The sequence below is a fragment of the Triticum dicoccoides genome, chromosome 1B, assembly GCF_002162155.2.
Source record: "Triticum dicoccoides isolate Atlit2015 ecotype Zavitan chromosome 1B, WEW_v2.0, whole genome shotgun sequence".
Taxonomy (NCBI): domain Eukaryota; kingdom Viridiplantae; phylum Streptophyta; class Magnoliopsida; order Poales; family Poaceae; genus Triticum; species Triticum dicoccoides.
Genome location: NC_041381.1, coordinates 478,164,476 through 478,189,174, shown reverse-complemented (window position 1 = coordinate 478,189,174; position 24,699 = coordinate 478,164,476).

The following is a 24,699-nucleotide window of genomic DNA, read 5'->3' as shown; positions in this document are numbered from 1 at the left end:
TTCGTCCCGAAAAAGCAAAATTACTACACGCGCTGCTGGGTCCCTACTGTCATCCCCACCATGTACAGTCATCTCCTTATTCTTCTCGGTTGTTGACCATGTTGACAAAACCGGAGGGCGGCGCCGCGGTGAGAGAACCAAGGCGGAGGATGATGGTGAGGCCTTGGACGGGAACGAACAGGAGCCAGGGAAGATGCGCAGAGTTTTAGGGTGCGATGTGGCCATGATGCGTGTGCGGCAGCACAGCCAGCCGTGGGAAGCGGGAGCAGGCAGTCCCGCCAGTGCTAGTTTGGCTTGGCGGCTGGAGGAAGAAGAGACTGAAGAAACACAATAGACGTTAAAGGTCAATCCAATGGTCAAGGTTGGCACAATCGTTTGTTGACTAAGCCGACACCAAGTAGCACGCTTTTTTATATATAGGAAGAAAAGAAAAACTGGGCTCGTTCGCCTGATAACATTCCTGGAACTGCGACCGTTCGATCTTACGTCGCAACTAAAACTGCGAGGAAAATGCGTTCGTTTTCCCTCCTCCTCCTAGGGAACGTTCACCACATAAGTGACTAGCACCGTTGGTTTTCAACCGAGAGGTCTTGGGTTCGAGTCCCAGGAACTCTCAATTTTGTCCTCCTTCCTTCCTCGCAAAAAAATAAAGAAAATCAAAGACTTGAGAAGGCATACAGAACAAGCTAGTGTACCAGTAAAGAGACGTTGCTGAGTTTTAGAAAAAAAGAGAGACGTGCTCCTGTAGCTGGTTCTCATCCAAACCTAGACTATGACTATATATGGTGCTATGGTACTCTACAAGTAATGAAACTGACATATCGAACGTTCGCTTCTCCTCTTCTCTACTTACTCTGCCTAGCATCAGAAGCTCTGGACGTAGCAACCATGTCCGCTGGCTGCTCGTTGATACATCTCCAACGTATCTATACTTTTTTATTGTTCCATGCTATTATATTACCCCCTTTGGATGTTTATGGGCTTTATTCTACACATTTATATCATTTTTGGGACTAACCTACTAACCGGAGGCCCAGCCCATATTGCTGTTTTTTGCCTATTTCAGTATTTCAAAGAAAAGGAATATCAAACAGAGTCCAAACACAATGAAACCTTCAGAAGCGTTATTTTTGGAACGAATCAGATCCGGAGAGCCTGGAGTGCAAGTCAAGAAAGCTCCGAGGGCCCCACGAGATAGGAGGGCGCCCCCCCCTGTAGGGCGCGCCCCCTGTCTCGTGGGCCCCTCGGGCATCCACCGACGTACTTCTACCTCCTATATATGTCCATGGATCCCGAAAACATCCAGGAGCATCACGAAACACAATTTCCACCGCCGTAACCTTCTGTATCCGCGAGATCCCATCTTGGAGCCTTCACCGGCACTCTGCCGAAGGGGGAATCAACCATGGAGGGCCTCTACATCAACACCATAGCCTCTCTGATGAGTTGTGAGTAGTTTACCATAGACCTACGGGTCCATAGTTATTAGCTAGATGGCTTCTTCTCTCTTTTTGGATCTCAATATAATGTTCTCCCCCTCTCTTGTGGAGATCTATTTGATGTAATCTCTTTTTGCGGTGTGTTTGTCGAGATCCCATGAATTGTGGGTTTATGATCAAGTTTATCTATGAAAAATATTGGAATCTTCTCTGAATTCTTTTATGTATGATTGAGTTATCTTTACAAGTCTCTTTGAATTATCATTTGGTTTGGCCTACTAGATTGATCTTTCTTGCCATGGGAGAAGTGTTTAGCTTTGGGTTCAATCTTGCGGTGATCTTACCGAGTGACAGAAAGGGTTGCAAGACACGTATTGTATTGTTGCCATCGGGGATAACAAGATGGGGTTTATACCATATTGCATGTGTTTATCCCTCTACATCATGTCATCTTGCTTAAGGCGTTACTCTGTTCTTATGAATTTAATACTCTAGATGCAGGCATGAGTCGGTCGATGTGTGGAGTAATAGTAGTAGATGCAAGCAGGAGTCGGTCTATTTGTTATGGACTTGATGCCTATATACATGATCATGCCTAGATAACATCATAATTATTCGCTTTTCTATCAATTGCTCGACGGTAATTTGTTCTCCCACCGTAATACTTATGCTCTCGAGAGAATCCTCTAGTGAAACCTATGGCCCCCGGGTCTATCTCTTAGCATATTTGCTTTCAATCTACTTTTATTTGCATCTTTACTTTTCTGCATCTATATCACAAAATACCAAAAATATTATTATCTCTCTATCAGATCTCACTTTCGTAAGTGACCGTGAAGGGATTGACAACCCCTTTATTTCGTTGGTTTTGAGTTATCAGTTTGTTTGTGTAGGTGCGTGGGACTTTTGAGGAGCCTCCTACTGGATTGATACCTTGGTTCTCAAAACTGAGGGAAATACTTACGCTACACTTTGCTGCATCACCCTCTCCTCTTCGAGGAAAACCAACGCTAGCTCAAGACGTAGCAAGAAGGATTTCTGGCGCCGTTTCCGGGGAGGTCTTCGCTCAATTCAAGACATACCAAATACCATCACAAACCCATCTCCCTCGCATTTACATTATTTGCCTCTCTTTTTCCTCTCCCGCCACTTCACCCTTGCCGTTTTATTCGCCCTCTCTTTCCCAATCTCCCCATCTCTTTTCGCTTGCCATTTTTCTGTTTTCTTGTGTGTTGGATTACTTGTTGCCATGGCACAAGATAATATCAAGTTGTGTGACATCTCAAATACCAATAATAATGATTTCCTTAGTACTCCGATTGCTCCTCTTAATGATGTTGAGTCTTGTGAAATCAATGCTACTTTGCTGAATCTTGTTATGAAAGATCAATTCGCCGGCCTTCCTAGTGAAGATGCCGCTACTCATCTAAACAATTTTGTTGATTTGTGTGATATGCAAAAGAAGAAAGATACGGATAAAAATATTGTCAAATTGAAGTTATTTCCGTTTTCACTTACAGTAAAAAAGTACATGCTATAGAAGAAATCAATGTTTTGAGTGGAAAGATGGATGAACTTATGAAGATGTTTGCTACTAAAAATACTCCTCTTGATCCAAATGATATGCCTTTGTCTTCCTTGATTGAGAATAATAATGAATCTATGGATGTGAATTTTGTTGGCAGGAATAATTTTGGAAACAATGCTTATAGAGGAAATTTTAATGCCAGACCGTTCCCTAGTAATCCCTCTAATAGTTATGGAAATTCCTACAATAATTCTTATGGTAATTTTAATAAGATGCCCTCTGATTTTGAGAATAGCGTGAAAGAATTTATGATTTCTCAAAAGAATTTTAATGCTTTGCTTGAAGAAAAATTTCTTAAAGTTGATGTTTGGGCTAGGAATGTTGATAGACTTTTGCTTGATGTTAATTCTCTTAAACTTGGATCTTCTTCTCCTAAGCATGATATCAATGAGTCTCTCAAAGTAATGAGAATCTCCATTAACGAGTGCAAGGAAAGAACCGCTAGATTACGTGCTAAAAAAGAAAGCTTTATAAAAGCATGTTCTTCTAGTCTCCATGAAAATAATGACGAGGATCTTAAAGTTATTGATGTGTCTCCAATTAGATCTATGTTTTGCAAGATGAATTTTGATGATTATGGGACTGATGATGAATCAACTTTGCCTAGAAGGCGTCCCAAAAATTCGGAATCTTTAGATCATGATGTTAAACTTGGTAAAAGAGAGATTGGAGAATCTTCAACTTCTAATATTGAACCTACTATCTCGGATTTCAAGGAATTTGATTATGATAATTGCTCTTTAAAAGGTTGTATTTCCTTGTTGCAATCCGTTGTTAATTCTCCTCATGCTTACAGTCAAAATAAAGCTTTTACCAAACATATCGTTGATGCCCTGTTGCAATCTTATGATGCAAAACTGAATTTGGAAGTTTATATACCTAGAAAACTTAATGATGAGTGGGAACCTACTATAAAGATTAGAATTAAAGATTATGAGTGTTTTGCTTTGTGTGATTTGGGTGCTAGTGTTTCCACGATTCCAAAAACTTTATATGATATTCTAGGTTTCTAGGATCTTGATGATTGCTCTTTAAATTTGCACCTTGCGGATTCCACCATTAAAAAGCCTATGGAAAGGATCAATGATGTTCTTATTGTTGCTAATAGAAATTTGGTGCCCGTAGATTTTATCGTTCTTGATATAGATTGCAATCTTTCTTGCCCTATTATTCTTGGTAGATCTTTCCTTAGAACGATTGGTGCGATTATTGATATGAAGGAAGGGAACATTAGATTCCAATTTCCTTTAAAGAAAGGCATGGAGCACTTTCCAAGAAAGAAAGTCAAATTACCTTATGAATCTATCATGCGTGCTACTTATGAACCAAGTGCCAAAGATGGCACTAATTAGATCTATCCTTGCTTTTATGCCTAGCTAGGGGCGTTAAACGATAGCGCTAGTTGGGAGGCAACCCAATTTTTCTTTATGTTTTTTGTTTTTGCTCCTGTTTAGGAATAAATCTTGCATCTAATCTCTGTTTAGATGTGTTTTTATTGTTTAATTAGTGTTTGTGCCAAGTAGAACCTATAGGATAAGCTACGATGATAGTTGATTTGATTCTGCTGAAAAACAGAAACTTTGCGCTCATCAGAACAAATTCAATAAATCACAGAAACGTGCTTTTGCATTGATTCTTTTTTCTACTGATCAATAGATAAATTTTCCAGTACGTCCTATTTTGGTAGGATTTTTAGAGTTCCAGAAGTTTGCGTTAGTTACAGATTGCTACAGACTGTTCTGTTTTTGACAGATTCTGTTTTTCGTGTGTTGTTTGCTTATTTCAATGCATCTATGGCTAATAAATTAGTTTATAAACCATAAGGAAGTTGGAATACAGTAGGTTTAACACCAAAATAAATAAAGAATGAGTTCATTTCAGTACCTTATGTGGTGGTTTTGTTTTCTTTCACTAACGGAGCTTATAAGATTTCCTGTTGAGTTTTGTGTTGTGAAGTTTTCAAGTTTTGGGTAAGGCCTTTATGGACTATGGAATAAAGGGTGGCAAGAGCCTAAGCTTGGGGATGCCCATGGCACCCCAAGATATTCAAGAGTAGCCAAAAGCGTAAGCTTGGGGATGCCCTGGGAAGGCATCCCCTCTTTCCTCTTCGTTCATTGGTAACTTTACTTGGAGCTATATTTTTATTCGCCACATGATATGTGTTTTGCTTGGAGCGTCGTGCATTATATTGGTCTTTTCTTGTTAGTTTACCACAATCATCCTTGCTGTACACACCTTTTTGGAGAAGCCTATTTGATTAGAATTTGCTAGAATACTATATGTGCTTCACTTATATCTTTTGAGCTTGATAGTTTTTGCTCCAGTGCTTCACTTATATCTTTTAGAGCACGACGGTGGTGTCTTAATTTTGAAGAAATTGCTAGTCTCTCGTGCTTCACTTATATCATTTTGAGAGTCTTTTATAACAGCATGGTATTTTCTATTGTTACAAAGTTGGTCCTAGAATGATGAGCATCCAAGTTGGGTATAATAAAAACTATCATAGGAAATGAATTGGATACTATGATCAACTTGATACTTGATAATTGTTTTGAGATATGGAGATAGTAATATTAAAATCATGCTAGTTGGGTGATTATGGTTTTAAAGAATGCTTGTGTTGAAGTTTGTGATTCCCGTAGCATACACGTATGGTGAACCGCTTTGTGATGAAGTTGGAGCACAATTTTATTTATTGATTGTCTTCCTTATGAGTGGCAGTCGGGGACGAGCGATGGTCTTTTCCTACTAGTCTATCCCCCTAGGAGCATGCGCATAGTGCTTTGATTTTTGATGATTTCTAAATTTTTGCAACAAGTATATGGGTTCTTTTGATTAATGTTGAGTCCATGGATTATACGCACCTTTTCACCCTTCCACCATTTCTAGCCTCTTTTGTGCCGCGCAATTTTCGCCGGTACCATACACCCACCACACTCCTTCCTCAAAACAGCCACCATACCTACCTATTACGGCATTTCCATAGCCATTCTAAGATATATTGCCATGCAACTTTCCACTGTTCCATTCATATGACACACATTACTTTTGTCATATTGCTCTTTGCATGGTCATGTAGTTGACATCGTATTTGTGGCAAAGCCACCTTCATATTTTCATACATGTCGCTCTTGAGTCATTGCATATCCCGGTACACCGCGGGAAGCATTCATATAGAGTCATATCTTGTTCTAGCTTTGAGTTGTAAATCCATAAAAGTGTGATGATCTTAATTATTAGAGCATTGTCCTCGTGAGGAAAGGATGATGAAGGCTATGATTCCCCCACAAGTCGGGATGAGACTTCGTACTTTACAAAAAGAAAAAAAAGAAAAAGAAAAAAAAGAGGCCAAAACAAAGGCCAAAGAAAAAAAAGAGAAAAATAAAAAAAAGGAAAAGAAAAAAAATAAAATGAGAGAAAAAGAGAGAAGGGACAATGCTACTATCTCTTTTTCCACACTTGTGCTTCAAAATAGCACCATGATCTTCATGATAGAGAGTCTCATATGTTGTCACTTTCATATACTAGTGGGAATTTTTCATTATACAACTTGGCTTGTATATTCCAATGATGGGCTTCCTCAAAAGTGCCCTAGGTCTTCGTGAGCAAGCAAGTTGGATGCACACCCACTAGTTTTCTTTTGCTGAGCTTTCATATATTTATAGCTCTAGTGCATCCGTTGCATGACAATCCCTACTCACTCACATTGATATCTATTAATGGGCATCTCCATAGTCCGTTGATATGCCTAGTTGATGTGAGACTATCTTCTCCTTTTTGTCTTCTCCACAACCGCCATTCTATTCCACATATAGTGCTATGTCCATGGCTCACGCTCATGTATTGCGTGAAAGTTGAAAGAGTTTGTGATTATTAAAGTATGAAACAATTGCTTGGCTCGTCATCGGGGTTGTGCATGATTAAATACTTTGTGTGATGAAGATGAAGCATAGCCAGACTATATGATTTTGTAGGGATAACTTTCTTTAGCCATGTTATTTTGAGAAGACATGATTACCTTGGTTAGTATGCTTGAAGTATTACTATTTTTCATGTCACTATGAACTTTTATTTTGTATTATTTGGATCTGAACATTCATGCCACAATGAAAGAAAATTACATTATGAATTATGCTAGGTAGCATTCCACATCAAAAATTCTCCTTTTATCATTTACCTACTCGAGGACGAGCAGGAATTAAGCTTGGGGATGCTTGATGCGTCTCCAACGTATCTATAATTTTTGATTGTTCCATGCTATTATATTACCCCTTTTGAATGTTTATGGGCTTCATTCTACACATTTATATCATTTTTGGGACTAACCTACTAACCGGAGGCCCAGTCCATATTGCTGATTTTTTTGCCTATTTCAGTATTTCGAAGAAAAGTAATATCAAACGGAGTCCAAACGGAATGAAACCTTCGGGAGCGTTATTTTTGGAACAAATCTGATCCGAAGAGCCTGGAGTGCAAGTCAAGAAAGCTCCAAGGGCCCCACGAGATAGGAGGGCGCCCCCCTATCTCGTGGGCCCCTCGGGCGTCCACCGACATACTTCTTCCTCCTATATATGTCCATGGACCCCGAAAACATCTAGGAGCACCACGAAACACAATTTCCACCGCCGTAACCTTCTGTATCCGCGAGATCCCATCTTGGAGCCTTCGCCGGCACTCTGCCGGAGGGGGAATCGACCATGGAGGGCCTCTACATCAACACCATAGCCTCTCCGATGAGTTGTGACTAGTTTACCACAGTCCTACGGGTCCATAGTTATTATCTAGATGGCTTCTTCTCTCTTTTTGGATCTCAATACAATGTTCTCCCCCTCTCTTGTGGATATCTATTCGATGTAATCTCTTTTTGCGGTGTGTTTGTCGAGATCCGATGAATTGTGGGTTTATGATCAAGTTTATCTATGAATAATATTGGAATCTTCTCTGGATTCTTTTATGTATGATTGAGTTATATTTACAAGTCTCTTCGAATTATCAGTTTGGTTTGGCCTACTAGATTGATCTTTCTTGCCATGGGAGAAGTGTTTAGCTTTGGGTTCAATCTTGCGGTGATCTTACCTAGTGACAGAAAGGGTTGCAAGACATGTATTGTATTGTTGCCATCGAGGATAACAAGATGGGGTTTATATCATATTGCATGTGTTTATCCCTCTACATCATGTCATCTTGCTTAAAGCGTTACTCTGTTCTTATGAACTTAATACTCTAGATGCAGGCAGGAGTCGGTCGATGTGTGGAGTAATAGTAGTAGATGCAGGCAGGAGTCGGTCTACTTGTTATGGACGTGATGCCTATATACATGATCATGCCTAGATAACATCATAATTATTCGCTTTTCTATCAATTGCTCGACAATAATGTGTTCACCCACCATAATACTTATGCTCTTGAGAGAAGCCTCTAGTGAAACCTATGGCCCCCAGGTCTATCTCTTATCATATTTGCTTTCAATCTACTTTTATTTGCATCTTTACTTTTCTGCATCTATATCACAAAATACCAAAAATATTATTATCTCTCTATCATATCTCACTTTCGTAAGTGGCCATGAAGGGATTGACAACCACTTTATTGTGTTGGTTGCGAGTTTTCAGTTTGTTTGTGTAGGTGCGTGGGACTTTTGAGGAGCCTCCTACTGGATTGATACCTTGGTTCTCAAAACTGAGGGAAATACTTACGCTACACTTTGCTGCATCACCCTCTCCTCTTCGGGGAAATCCAACACTAGCTCAAGACGTAGCACTCGTCCACCTGCTCTTCAGCAGGCAACAACCAGATATGCACCAAGTCACCACCCGTACCATCGCCTATGAGTCTCATCACACCCCCGCCGGCACACGCACCGCAGTCGGTTGCTCATTGCAACCCACTGCCGTTTGTGTGGTGCCACTGCTGCAAATCACGCGGAGTCATCCGTTGCATATCAACCACAATCCTCAACCCTAGCCAAGTCTTCTACAAATGCTCGAATCACGGGGTAATAATATGTTTAAGTGTTGATCTGTTGCTTTCAGTTGCCGATTTTTTTAATAATTTGGTTGATGATTTTCCAATTTCGCCGGTGTTGATTTGTATTTCTGGGAAGTTGCTGATGTGGGGGAATGCAACTATGCTGATTATTTGGGTAGCCGACGAATCCCAATACCAGCAGGTTGAGGTGTTGGAAAAGTAACTGAAGGAACGACAAAAGAGGAAGATGTGGAGCAGAAGGTTAAATATGCAGTTCCTCTGATCATGGCCAAGCAACAGCTTTTGAACGGCCTTGACAACAATGAGGAGATGAAAGAGCTTGCGAAGATAATGGGCAAAATCGATGTGCTCTGTAGGATGATTGTCTCTTTATTTGTAGTGTATGTAGCACTCGTGACATATTCAGTGGCTATGACATGAGCACTTTGCTAAATCTAGTAATGAATGAAACCTGTGTAGCAAGTTGGTCATAGTGTTGTCAACTTCTAATGATTTCTATTAATAGAAATCTGGGGTATCCCCTTTTGCTAATAAATAAATAAATAACAGAGGCCCTTTTGGTAATAAATAAATAAATTAGCAGAGGCCCTGTTGGGTCAGCATTTTTCCCATTCAAAGACGTCGAGCAAATTTCAGTCCAACAACAAACTATGTCATCAAATTCAAGTTTCACACCCAAATATGAGTACAACTAAACAACAATGTCATGATGTTTTAGTCGTCATACAATCACCAAACACAAATTAGCATACATAACAAGTGATGTTTTCACAGAAAATACTAAACAACACGTTCATCAGGTTTCATTTGTCATAGCAAACACAATTTCACATAGTAGATAAAAAAACATCTTCTGACAGGCAAAGACGACAAAAGCAATCTAATCATCATCTGCAGCAGCATCGTCAACATCTTCGCCATGTGTATCAGTCTGAATCGTAATTCCCCACCGTGTCATCTTCCTCTTCATCCTCAATGTCCTCGAATGTTGGCTTCTTCTTGATCAACTCTTGTATGTCCACAGCACGACATGCAATATTTTTGCTGGTGTCATTGACATGATGGTTCTCAAAGATACTAGGAACATCTATGTTATATTGTACATCAGGAGCAGTGTAAGCGTCATCTTGTTGTGCAACTTCATGAAATGAATTCCTCTGCTCAATCCTTTGCAATACTCTCTAGTTATCGCTACGTGCAAATGTGTCTTCCAAGAAAAATATCTGTGTTGCTTGATTTGCCAAAATAAAAGGCTCGTTGGTCTGGTATGCCGCCTTGACATTGATGGATTTGAAATAATCATCAGCTCTGGGTTTTGCGATCCTGGAAAACAGGTTATACCAACGACAGCCCAACAGAACCACACACCAATGATCCTCGAAACTGGAGATATACTGCAACTGAACAATGTCTATTATGTTAGCATACATTTCAGTTATCTCTTTGTCGTACGTATCCGTGCTCATGATGGCACTACTTTGTGTCTTCCTGCCTTCGTCGCGTGCATGGGTGTTGTAGCGCACATCTCCAACAACGCAAGATTCATAATGTCTTACCCGAGTATCAGGACCCATTGCTAGTACCCGAGTATCAGGACCCATTGCTAGTGAGTAAAGGGCATCATCAACTGCCTGCCCATCCTCCCGCATCTTTTAACCTATGGTTAGAAAATAGACAAGCTGATGATTTTATGTACTCAATATATTAAAAAAACTGACAGTGCAATTCAAAAGCTTAGATGGCTCTTCAACATTTTGTAAATCCTGCCATAACCAGTTTGTCAATGTTTCTCGGATTTTGTGGCAGTAACTCCTTTTTGTAGATGCTTCACAACATAGTGATTGGGTCAAACATCTAAATATATAAGAATGTGCTGCAAGTTTAGTAGATTACGATGTATAAGCTGATGTACTTAGCACTTACTTGATATAAGGTAGTATCTTAGGACAATTATTCAACACATACCAAACCATTTTGTCCAAATCTTTAGCTTTGTCCTCTTGTTGACTCTTCTCTGTAACTCGAACATAATAATCGAAAACATTGAGCCCGGTATTGTCTCCATCCACCTCTTTGCTAAGCTGATCAGCTGTTTCAATGTATTTTAAGAAGAATATGAATGCTTCTGTAGCAATGTAGGCCTCTGCAATGGAACCCTCGGGTCTAGCTCTGTTCCTAACATACCCCTTGAAAGTTCCTAGCCGCCTTTCAATAGGGTACATCCAGCCATACTGTAATGGACCTCTAAGTAGTGCCTCATCAGGTAGATGAATAGCCAAATGCACCATCACATCAAAGAAGGCTGGAGGATATATCTTCTCAAGGTCGCATAGGATAGTTGGTATCTTGTCCCTAAGACGCTCTAAAGCATCTATCCCGATATTTCTGCAAAGTTCCCTGAAGAATTGTCCCAACTCTACAACTGCTCTATATAAGTTAGGGTGGCCCAATCCTCTAAGGATAACATGTAAAACCCTTTGAAGTAGGACGTGGCAGTCATGAGTTTTCAACCCTTGTACCTTGTTTCCATCTGCACTGACTTTCCTTTCAGGGTTGGAAGCAAATCCATGTGGGAATCTCACACGTGACAGGACCTCGCAGAATTATTTTATTTTTACCTTGTCCAATACGTACACAGCTGGTGCCATATCCCATGGTTTACCTTCATCTTGCACCTGCAAATCCTGTCTGATACCCAGGTGTGTCAAATCATTCCTAGATTTTAAGGTATCTTTCGTCTTGACTTCAATATTAAGAAGTGTGATGATAATGCTATCACATATATTTTTCTCAATGTGCATCAGATCAAGATTATGTCGTAGATCCAAATCTTTCCAATACTCCAAGTCCCACAAAGTGGACCTGTAGGTAAAAAATAATATCTCTTCTGCCCTGCCATGCTTCCTTTTCCCGCTACCATTACCAGTATGGTTTCCTGGTGTAATATGCCTGACCTTCTCTAATTCCACTTGCAACTCATCGGCGTTGAGCCTCTTTGGCACATCACAGTTTTCATGCTTTGCATTGAACACATGTCCTCGGAATTTTCTAGGATGCGGTTTGTCCTTGGCAAGGAAATGGCAGTGTCCAATGTAACAGATCTTGCTAAGTATTGTGTATGACAGCGGATTCCTGTCACAGCGAACACATGCATAATAACCATGTGTACTTCGCCCTGAAATAGTGCCCAAAGCCGGATAATCATGGATGCACCAAATTATAACAGCATGCAGAAAGAAATCAGCTGGTGGGCTGCTATATAGGTCTCGAGTGAGAACACCCCTCCATAGCTATTGAAGTTCCTCCACAAGAGGCTCCATGAAGAAATCAAATCCTTTCAAGGACTTTTTGGACCTGGGATGAGCATGGACATTATGTAGTTTGATTATTTGGTGCAGACACTTGGAGGCATGTTGTAAGGGATAACAAGCACTGGCCACATGCTATATGTGGCGCTCTGGTGGACAAATGGGATAAATCCATCTAAAGCTAAGCCATGTCTAATGTTTCTCGGGTCAGCAGCAAACTTTTTGTGTTTATGATTGAAGCTTTTCCACTCACTACCATGAGATGGATGGCTCATTACATTCTGATCTCTGTACTCCTGGTTCCTAGAATGCCACATTACATCCTCTCTTGTTTCAGCATCATGAAACAACCTCTGCAATCTTGGTATAATTGGAAAATGTCTTAGAACATTATGAGGAATCCTCTTAACAACATCGCCATCTTTCCATCTTGATGATTTGCATTTCGGTTATTCACTTAAGTTGGCATCATCCTTCCGGAACAGAACACAATTATTCTTACAAACATGGATCATATCATATCCAACTCCAACTACACGAAGGAAATTCTTCATTTTACTGTACGTGTGTGGCAGCTCAGACGCATCTGGGAAAGATTTGCGGAAAGTAGCCAACATTGCATTGAATGATTTTTTGGTCATCCGCTCAGATGTCTTCACCTGAAAAAAGGTGACCATAGCTGAGAATACTGACAGCTTATTTCCTGGGTGACAGCCATGTTGCATTGTTCCAACATGCGGGCCCACTGTTTTTCTTTTGCAGGTGAAAGTTCACGAAATGCACGAGCATTTCGTAACATTGTTTCAATGCTGGTCAAACTCATTGGCTGCGCCACCACCACCTCCTCCTCTACCACCTGAGCATCAGGCAGATCAAGATGGTGATTTGCTGCTTCCACATAGTCAATAACATTGACGTTCACTTCACCATGATGAACCCACCTAGTATATGTGACCGACATCCCATACAAGTGTTGATGATTTTGCACAGTTGACTGGGGTCTTGTAACTCAATTCATACAACTACTACATGGGCAGAGCACCTATAATTTTGGACAACCGTACTCAGCTCTGATAAAGTTCATGAAGTTTTCAACCCCCTCGACATATGCAGCGGAGAATGTTCGAGCAGAAGTTATCCAAGTCATGTCCATCTGTTAGACATACAAATTAGTTCTTCTATTGGATATTACAAGAAAATCATATATGCTTTTTTATGAAGTCCAGAAAAAAATACGTAGGTCGATGTCTAAAGCTATGGTAAGATATTTGGACGAGCAGATCTAAGTATCGAAATATATATAAAGCTAATTCAGCAAACCGATTTGAGTGCTAAATTATGGCAGGTTGTTTCAGCAGTCAATGAGGCCGAGCAAACATCCGTCAAACTATCGAAGGCCATCGCAGCAACAAAGATTGAGTATAAAACGGTGTAGAGCTATTTCACTTAATAGATTAGCTACTAGATCATGGCAATCTACATCACAATAAATATATGGCAGGATATTTTAGCAACTAATCAACCTTGGCATACCATCTCAGCTAAGCAGATTAAGTGCAGAACAGGGCAAGGAAGCTTATTAAGCAGAGCATATTGACTGTAAACTACTTCAGCAAACAGTGAGATTAACAGCGTCTATCAGCTAACATTCAGCGCTACACCGACATGCACAGGGCCTCAATCTAAAATGCGTGTACTGTGGGAGAAGCTGACCACCGTGTGTCTCCACACGAACGTCACTAGCGGTGGCAGCGCTGACTGCCGTGTGCCTCCACAAGAATGTCGCCAGCGGTGGCGGCGCGGCTAGAGGACGGCAGTCTGCGAGAGCGTACTGTGGGAGCGAGAGGATTGCCATGCGTTCCCTCGACGAACCGCGGCGCCGACGTATCAGGACGGCGGGGAGGGCATCTTTGGCAGAGCGAATGGAGTGGAGGGTGATGGGGGGAGGGGGTTTGGGGAATATTATTGGCTAGTTAGCTGAAGGGCAGTTGAATTTGGGATTTGGGGGGAATTTTTTTTTGGGGGGGGAGGATTTTCGCACGGTGGGCGGTGGGAGTTTGGCACATGGATGGTTTCTCCAAGTGCAGTCCACGTGTCAGTGAAGAGGCAAGACGAAGCGCATTCTATTTGCGTGAGCCGTGTGCAGGGCCGAATGTGTGTGGGGTGCAATGCGACCGCGACAAGGGTGCTCTGAGTGTACCTCCTTTTTTTCCTTTTAAACTAGGTCCTTCACCCCTCAAAAAAATAACTTGGCGCTTCACGATATCCATTGATACTACTATTAGTAATCTGGTAATCCCGATTAAAACGGTGCGACTGGGTCTTTTCCCGCGCGATATGCTGGGAGGTTGGCTTAGTTGGGTTTTTAGGACGAGTAATGCTACACCTACATAATCCCAATTACGTAATTAACATAATGTAAAATGTGTGAGTTGTTGATTGTAGATTGGGGGAGGGAGGGGCCCACCACCATGAAAATCAGGTAGGAGAGAAAGAGAGAGGCAATTTATTTTAACCCTTTCGTAGGTTCCCGTAGATGTAGAAAGATGTGAAATGAGTGAATGTGTAGTGGACGTACTATTGGAGTGCCTAAGATAAATTGTGTATGTAGACCCTATGCATTTATTTACTTCGCATGTTAGCTTTGTCTCGGTTCAATAAAAAGCAGAGTTTGTGATGATGGTGTGCCTGTCATCCTATAGGATAGGCCGTCCGATCTATATCTAATGGATAGGAAGGAAACAATGACAATTTACCCGCACTCCTCTCCACATTTGCAGATAAGGCCTTCCCTCGTTCATCCTTTTCTCCCACAAGATCTTGTTGTTCCGTGCAACACACGGGCATCTTGCTAGTACTCCTACAATATACTATATTATTGTGAAAGTTCATATACACCGGCCGAGATTAATGCAAACACGGAAGATTTTCATTACATTTCGAACTTTTATAGGACAAAAAAATAAAAGAAATCTAACCCTAAACCTATTCTACAGCGGTGACCAACGTCTTCCATCTGTGATCTCTATGTACCGGGCCAGGGTTCAAGACCCGTGAAGTGAAGGTGCGGTCTCCGGCGAGGAAGAGTAGAACACGGGGTACGGACCAGTCAGTTGGCACACCATGCCCTGCCGCCTCCCATGCCCTACTCATCCTCGGAGGACTCCCCGACCTCAGCGGTGCCGGACGTTGGACGGCAGAAGTAGGACGCATGGCTGATGGTGCTCCCATCGTCGGCCGCCCACGTGGCCACCACTTGTGCGGTCGCGTCTGCGTCCGGCTATGCCGCGATTGCATCGCGAGCGGCGACTTGAGTGAGGGCAGCGACCTCGAGCTACATCCCCAAAGACAAGCTCTCCCATAGAGCATTCACGCTCGCGGTCATGGCGGATGTGGTGCCAGGTAGCAGGACGATGCGCTATGGTGTGGAGGTTAGCTGGGTGTTGTCACTTTATGTAGCACATTCCGGTGAGGCCAAGCGTCTGAGTCCATCATTAAGTCGCCGGAATTGGTTCCTCGGGCACCGAGCCTCTTAACGAAGGCATACGGATGGACTGCATGAATGCGGGCAGCTGGCGCCGGCTGGGAACGCACCACGCGACGGTGCGAGGGACGATGCTTTTTGGTGTGCCAGGGTAGTCAGCTACGGCCGTGGCAACGTTGGAGATGCCCTTTTCTCAAATGCGATCCCCACATGTCATTGAAAAAGAAAGACAACCTGGCATGCTCTCAGGTCTTGGGGATGCAGTTGGCCGCGCTACACCACTCCGCGGACGCGTCGCAGCGCACGCGCACTTCGGCACCCTATGCATCATCGATGAGCCGGCTGTTGATCTGCTGGTCGTGCCACAGCGCTAACGCCACCCTCGGCACACTGAAACCAGCCGTGTCCAGTGGTGATGAGCATGTCGCTCACCACAGTCACTGTGTCCAGAGGCGGTGCTGGAGCTGCGCCATGTTGGTGGCCACCATGACCCACATGAACGGTTGCCGGTGGCGAGGAGGTCATGGGCCAGCTCCTCCATTGGACTAGTCTGCGCTACATTGTCCTGACAGGTGTGCCCCACATGTCGGTTTCCCTATTTTCCTAGCCATATTCGAGCGTCAGTGCTCCGCGTTGTGCATTAGGCCTTTCACTATGTAGGCCAAGCGAGACAACTTATTGTTTATTTGAGCCGTTCAAGTATAATCATGTGGCATTTTCTTATTTCTCATTCCTCTCGAACCCTCTTCTCCCTCGATCATGCCGCCCTCTGATTGATTTCATCCTCCCACATGCCTCATTTGAACATTCGCCGAGTACCATTCGCATGTGGGCCTAGACCATGCTTGTATTTCCACTGTTGTAGTTTTTCCGACATGAATACAAACAAACGGTTCGTTTAAAGTTTCACTTTAGCTCCACTACGTGTCGCTTCCCGTCTTAGTTTTGACATCCCATTCAGTTCATGCCCAGACACATGTTGACGAGATTGATTGATGTTGAGAGATCAATTGCGTGTCGTGCAAGGAGATAAAGGTTTGGTCTATTTCTATGATAGAAATGACCCGTGGTGGGGGCTTTGGGGATAAGAGGGAGTATATTGTACGTTCATAAGCAAAACGAACAATATACTCCTAAGGCGGATTCAAAATTTTGAACCGGTGATCATAGCATCCGCAAATCATATATAAAGGGTATTCTATGTTCGTTTTGCTTTTAAACGTACAATATACTCCCTCCGATCCTTTCTAGTTTACATATAAGTTTTATGTGTAGTCAAAGCATCTCTACTTTAATCAAACTTAGAGAAAAAGTATCAACATTCAACAACGTCCAATCAATATTGTTAGATTCGTACGTACTCCTAGATTTGTATTCACACAGAGATGGTTTCCAATTTGTTTTCAACCACGTGAATGTGCTTGTTCTCGCGCATGCTCTTCCTACTAGGATTTCGCCACGTATAGCAAGTCCAATAGTAACTTTTTTGAAGCTCCCTGTCCAATAGTACTAGTGGAGTACTGACAACATCTATACTAGAGTATGCAGTGCTCACAGTACTCCCTCCTTCCATTTATATAGGGCCTATGTGGAGGAGAGAGATGTGAAAAGTAAGGGGAGTGAGTTCTCATGCAAGAGCCTAGATATATACGCATTCCTAGTTAAATACAATAAATATGGAGAAAGAGATAGAGAGTTGATGGAAAAAAGTACTAATACAATATTCAACCTTATATTTTTAGGGAAATAGTTGTTGGGTAACGTAGTAATTTCAAAAAAATTCCTACGCACATGCAAGATCATGGTGATGCATAGCAACGAGAGGGGACAGTGTGTCCATGTACCCTCGTAGACCGAAGCAGAAGCGTTAGCACAACGCGGTTGATGTAGTCGTACGTCTTCATGGCCCGACCGATCAAGCACCGAAAGCACGGCACCTTTGAGTTCTTGGACAAGTTCAGCTCCATGACGTCCCTCGAACACCGATCCAGCCAAGTGTCGAGCGAGAGTTCTGTCAGCACGACGGCGTGGTGACGATGATGATGTTCTACCGACACAGGGCTTCCCCTAAGCACCGCTACGATATTATCGAGGAGGACTATGGTGGAGGGGGGCACTGCACACGGCTAAGAAATCAATGATCAATTGTTGTGTCTATGGGGTGCCCCCTCCCCCGTATATAAAGGAGTAGAGGAGGGGACCGGCCGAGGGGAGGAGGCGCGCCCAAGGGGGGGAGTCCTACTCCCACCGGGAGTAGGACTCCTTCCTGTCCTATTTGAAGAGGGAGAGGGAAGGAAGAGGAAGGAGGGAGGAAGGAAAGGCCCCCCCCCCTCCCAATTCGGATTGGGCTTCGGGGGGGGGGGGCTCCCTTTCTCCTTTCCCCTCCTTTCCACTAAACCCCATTAAGGTCCATATACCTCCCGGGGGGTTCCGATAACCTCTTGGAGCTCCGGTATTATCCCAATATCACCCGGAACCTTTCCGGTGTCCAAATATAGTCGTCCAATATATCGATCTTCATGGCTCAACCATTTCGAGACTCCTCGTCATGTCCGTGATCACATCCGGGACTCTGAACAACCTTCGGTACATCAAAACACATAAACTCATAATAAAACTGTCATCTAACTTTAAGCGTGCAGACCCTACGGGTTCGAGAACTATGTAGACATGACCGAGACACGTCTCCGATCAATAACCAATAGCAGAACCTGGTTGCTCATATTGGCTCCTACATATTCTAAGAAGATCTTTGTCGGTCAAACCGCATAACAACATACGTTGTTCCCTTTGTCATCGATATGTTAGTTACTCGAGATTCGGTCGTCGGTATCTCAATACCTAGTTCAATCTCGTTACCAGCAAGTCTCTTTACTCAATGCATAACGCATCATCCCGTAACTAACTCATTAGCTACATTTCTTGCATGGCTTATAGTGATGTGCATTACCGAGAGGGCCCAGAGATACCTCTCTGACAATCGGAGTGACAAATCCTAATCTTGAAATACGTCAACTCAACAAGTACCTTTGGAGACACCTGTAGAGCACCTTTATAATCACCCAGTTACGTCGTGATGTTTGGTAGCACACAAAGTGTTCCTCCGGTAAGCGGGAGTTACATAATCTCATAGTCATAGGAACATGTATAAGTCATGAATAAATCAATAGCAACATACTAAACGATCAAGTGCTAAGCTAACAGAATGGGTCAAGTCAATCACATCATTCTCCTAATGATGTGATCCTGTTAATCAAATGACAACTCATGTCTATGGTTAGGAAACTTAACCATCTTTGATTCACGAGCTAGTCAAGTAGAGGCATACTAGTGACACTATGTTTGTCTATGTATTCACACATGTATTATGTTTCCGGGTAATACAATTCTAGCATGAATAATAAACATTTATCATGATATGAGGAAATAAATAATAACTTTATTATTGCCTCTAGGGCATATTTCCTTCAGTCTCCCACTTGCACTAGAGTCAATAATCTAGATTACACAGTAATGATTCTAAGACCCATGGAGCCTTGGTGCTGATCATGTTTTGCTCGTGGAAGAGGCTTAGTCAACGGGTCTGCAACATTCAGACCCGTATGTATCTTGCAAATCTCTATGTCTCCCACCTGGACTTGGTCCTGGATGGAATTGAAGCGTCTCTTGATGTGCTTGGTTCTCTTGTGAAATATGGATTCCTTTGCCAAGGCAATTGCACCAGTATTGTCACAAAAGATTTTCATTGGACCCGATGCATTAGGTATGTCACCTAGATAGGATATGAACTCCTTCGTCCAAACTCCTTCATTTGATGCTTCCGAAGCAGCTATGTACTCCGCTTCACATGTAGATCCCACCACGACGTTTGTTTAGAACTGCACCAACTGACAGCTCCACCGTTCAATATAAACACGTATCCGGTTTGAGATTTAGAATCGTCCGGATTAGTGTCAAATCTTGCATCGACGTAACCATTTACGACTAGCTCTTTGTCACCTCCATAAACGAGAAACATATCCTTAGTCCTTTTCAGGTATTTTAGGATGTTCTTGACCGCTGTCCAGTGATCCAGTCCTGGATTACTTTGGCACCTCCCTGCTAAACTAATAGCAAGGCACACATCAGGTTTGGTACACAGCATTGCATACATGATAGAGCCTATGGCTGAAGCATAGGGAACTTCTTTCATTTTCTCTCTATCTTCTGCAGTGGTCGGGCATTGAGTCTGACTCAATTTCACACCTTGTATTATAGGAAAGAACCCTTTCTTTGCTTGATCCATTTTGAACTTTTTCAAAACTTTATCAAGGTATGTACTTTGTGCAAGTCCAATTAAGCGTCTTGATCTATCTCTATAGATCTTGATGCCCAATATGTAAGCAGCTTCCGTAGGTCTTTCATTGAAAAACTTTTATTCAAGTATCCTTTTATGCTATCCAGAAATTCTATATCATTTCCAATCAATAATATGTCATCCACATATAATATTAAAAATGCTACAAAGCTCCCACTCACTTTCTTGTAAATACAGGCTTCTCCAAAAGTCTGTATAAAACCATATACTTTGATCACACTATCAAAGAGTTTATTCCAACTCTGAGAGGCTTGCACCAATCCATAAATGGATCGCTGGAGCTTGCACACTTTGTTAGCATCCTTTGGATCGACAAAACCTTCTGGTTGCATCATATACAACTCTTCTTCCAGAAATCCATTCAGGAATGCAGCTTTGACATCCACTTGCCAAATTTCATAATCATAAAATGCGGCAATTGATAACATGATTTGGCCAGACTTAAGCATCGCTATGGGTGAGAAAGTATCATCATAGTCAACACCTTGAACTTGTCGAAAACCTTTCGCAACAAGTCGAGCTTTGTAGACAGTAACATTACCATCAGCGCCAGTCTTCTTCTTGAAGATCCATTTATTCTCGATGGCTTGCCGATCATCGGGCAAGTCAACCAAAGTCCACACTTTGTTCCCATACATGGATCCAGTCTCAGATTTCATGGCCTCAAGCCATTTTGCGGAATCTGGGCTCATCCTCTCTTCCTCATAGTTCGTAGGTTCATCATGGTCTAGTAACACGACTTCCAGAACAGGATTACCGTACCACTCTGGTGCGGACTGTACTTTGGAATACCTACGATGTTCTATAGTAACTTAATCTGAAGTTTCATGATCATCATCATTAGCTTCCTCACTAATTGGTGTAGGAATCACTTGAACCAATTTTTGTGATTAACTACTTTCCAATTCGGGAGAAGGTACAGTTACATCATCAAGTTCTACTTTCCTCCCACTCACTTCTTTCGAGAGAAACTCCTTCTCTAGAAAGGATCCATTCTTGGGAATAAATGTCTTTCCTTCAGATCTGTTATAGAAGGTGTACCCAACAGTTTGAGCTTATCGGGTTGAAGCTTTTTCACATAAGCATCGCAGCCCCAAACTTTAAGAAACGACAACTTTGGTTTCTTGCCAAACCACAGTTCATAAGGTGTCATCTCAACAGATTTTGATGGTGCCCTATTTATCGTGAATGCGGCCGTCTCTAAAGCATAACCCCAAAATGATAGCGGTAAATCAGTAAGAGACATCATAGATCGCACCATATCTAGTAAAGTACGATTACGACGTTCAGACACACCATTACACTGTGGTGTTCCGGGTGGCGTGAGTTGTGAAACTATTCCGCATTGCTTCAAATGTAAACCAAACTCGTAACTCAAATATTCTCCTCCACGATCAGATCGTAGAAACTTTATTTTCTTGTTCTGATGATTTTCAACTTCACTCTAAAATTCTTTGAACTTTTCAAATGTTTCAGCCTTATGTTTCATTAAGTAGATATACCCATATCTGCTCAAATCATCTGTGAAGGTGAGAAAATAACGATACCCGCCGCGAGCCTCAACATTCATTGGACCAGATACATCAGTATGTATGATTTCCAACAAATCAGTTGCTCGCTCCATAGTTCCAGAGAACGGCGTTTTAGTCATCTTGCCCATGAGGCATGGTTCGCAAGTACCAAGTGATTCATAATCAAGTGATTCCAAAAGTCCATCAGTATGGCGTTTCTTCATGCTCTTTACACCAATGACCTAAACGGCAGTGCCACAAATAGGTTGCACTATCATTATCAACTCTGCATCTTTTGGTTTCAAAATTATGAATATGTGTATCACTACTATCGAGATCCAGTAAAAATAGACCACTCTTTAAGGGTGCATGACCATAAAAGATATTACTCATATAAATAGAACAACCATTATTCTCAAATTTAAATGAATAACTGTCTCGCATCAAACAAGATCCATATATAATGTTCATGCTCAATGCTGGCACCAAATAACAATTATTTAGGTATAAAACTAATCCCGAAGGTAGATGTAGAGGTAGCATGCCGACGGCGATCACATCGACTTTGGAACCATTTCCCATGCGCGTCGTCACCTCGTCCTTAGCTAGTGTCCTCTTAATCCGTAGTCCCTGTTTTGAGTTGCAAATATTAGCAAAAGAACCAGTATCAAATACCCAGGTGCTACTGCGAGCTCTAGTAAGGTACACATGAATAACATGTATATCACATATACCTTTGTTCACCTTGCATCCTTCTTATCCGCCAAATACTTGTGGTAGTCCCGCTTCCAGTGACCAGTCTGTTTGCAGTAGAAGCACTCAGTCTCAGGCTTAGGTCCAGACTTGGGTTTCTTCTCTTGAGCAGCAACTTGTTTGCTGTTCTTCTTGAAGTTCCCCTTCTTTTCCCCTTTGCCCTTTTTCTTGAAACTGGTGGTCTTATTGACCATTAATTCTTGATGCTCCTTCTTGATTTCTACCTCCGCAGCCTTTAGCATTGCGAAGAGCTCGGGAATTATCTTATCCATCCCTTGTGATCCACCAACACCTATGGGGATCGGGCCCCTTTCGGTTCGGAGGGAGGCGGAGGTTGCACAAAGAGCGGATCGAGGTGGTACACGCGAGCGGTTTTTACCCAGCTTCGGGCCGCACGGATGCGTAAAACCCTACTGCTGCTTGTTTGTGTGTATTGAATTCTTGCTCAGGAGCGATGGACGCTGCCAGACTGAGCGTGAGAGTGTTTCTGGTGTTTCGAATGAGCCGAACCGGCCGAACCCCTTCTTCGTTGCGCCTGGGCCTCCTTTTATACTTTCAAGGGGTCACCGACAGGTGGCAACGTAGACTAGAAGGGTAAAAATGGAAAAGGATGCGGTAGGTACAGCTACCGCTACTGTAGACACAATGCACCCTACCTAACTCTGACGGCAGGGGACAAGGTCATTGAATGCCTGTCTGAGTTGCCTAAACAGTGCAAAAAGTGACCGTTAGGAGCGCCACCGTTTGCCACGATGGCCTTCTCTTCATCTCCGCTTGCCACCGTGTACCCCTGGCTGCACAGGCCCTCGCCACGCGCCCCTGAGGAAGCCTCATGGCGACACGCGGGTGGGTGCGCTGGAGCGTGGGTACAGAGTGGCCGCCTGCTGCGGCAAGCGCCTTGCCACTGTTGTTATCTTGTCGGGTCCGGAAGCTTGTCGCTCACCGGGCCTCGAGGTACCTTGGTTGGTCTTCCCGGCAAGCTCCTCTTGCCGGGGCCTTGTTGCCTTGCCGGAGCGCGTGGCGCGTCGCTGCAAGTTCCTTGGAGTGCCTTGGTGGGCCTTCCCGGCAAGCTCCTCTTGCCGGGGTCTTGTATCTGTCCTCCCTAGCAGGGCAGGATGCTCCTTTCCGGGAAGGTAGCTTGAGTCTTGCTTGCCGATGTAGCGCTTGTCAGCGAAGATGGATCCTCTTTAGCGTAGTTGCATACAGTCGTGGTCCATGCCCGGCGGTTAGTGTAGCCCTGGTTTTCACTACACCGACACCTTGCATATTATAGTTCATCACGAAGCTCTTGTAGCTTGGTGGCAGTGATTTAAGAATTCTATCAATGACGCTATCATCCGGAAGATTAACTCCAAGTTGAATCAAGCAATTGTTATACCCAGACATTCTGAGTATATGCTCACTGACAGAACTATTCTCCTCCATCTTGTAGTTGTAGAACTTATTGGAGACTTCATATCTCTCAATCTGGGCATTTGCTTGAATATTAACTTCAACTCCTGGAACATCTCATATATGCTCCATGACATTCAAAACATCGTTGAAGTCCCGGTTCTAAGCCGTAAAGCATGGCACACTGAACTATCAAGTAGTCATCAGCTTTGCTCTGCCAGACGTTCATAACATCTAGTGTTGCTCGTGCAGTAGGTTTGGCACCTAGCAGTGCTTCCAGGATGTAATTCTTCTGTGCAGCAATGAGGATAATCCTCAAGTTACGGACCCAGTCTGTGTAATTTCTACCATCATCTTTCAACTTTTCTTTCTCAAGGAACGCATTAAAATTCAACGGAACAACAGCACGGGCCATCTATCTACAACAAACATAGACAAGCAAAATACTATCAGGTACTAAGTTCATGATAAATTTAAGTTCAATTAATCATATTACTTAAGAACTCCCACTTAGATAGACATCCCTCTAATCATCTAAGTGATCAAGTGATCCAAATCAACTAAACCATAACCGATCATCCCGTGAAATGGAGTAGTTTTCAATGGTGAACATGACTATGTTGATCATATCTACTATATGATTCACGCTCGACCTTTCGGTCTCAGTGTTCCGAGGCCATATCTGCATATGCTAGGCTCGTCAAGTTTAACCTGAGTATTCTGCGTGTGCAAAACTGGCTTGCACCCGTTGTAGATGGACGTAGAGCTTATCACACCCGATCATCACGTGGTGTCTGGGCACGACGAACTTTGGCAATGGTGCATACTCAGGGAGAACACTTTTCTCTTGAAATTTAGCGAGAGATCATCTTAAAATGC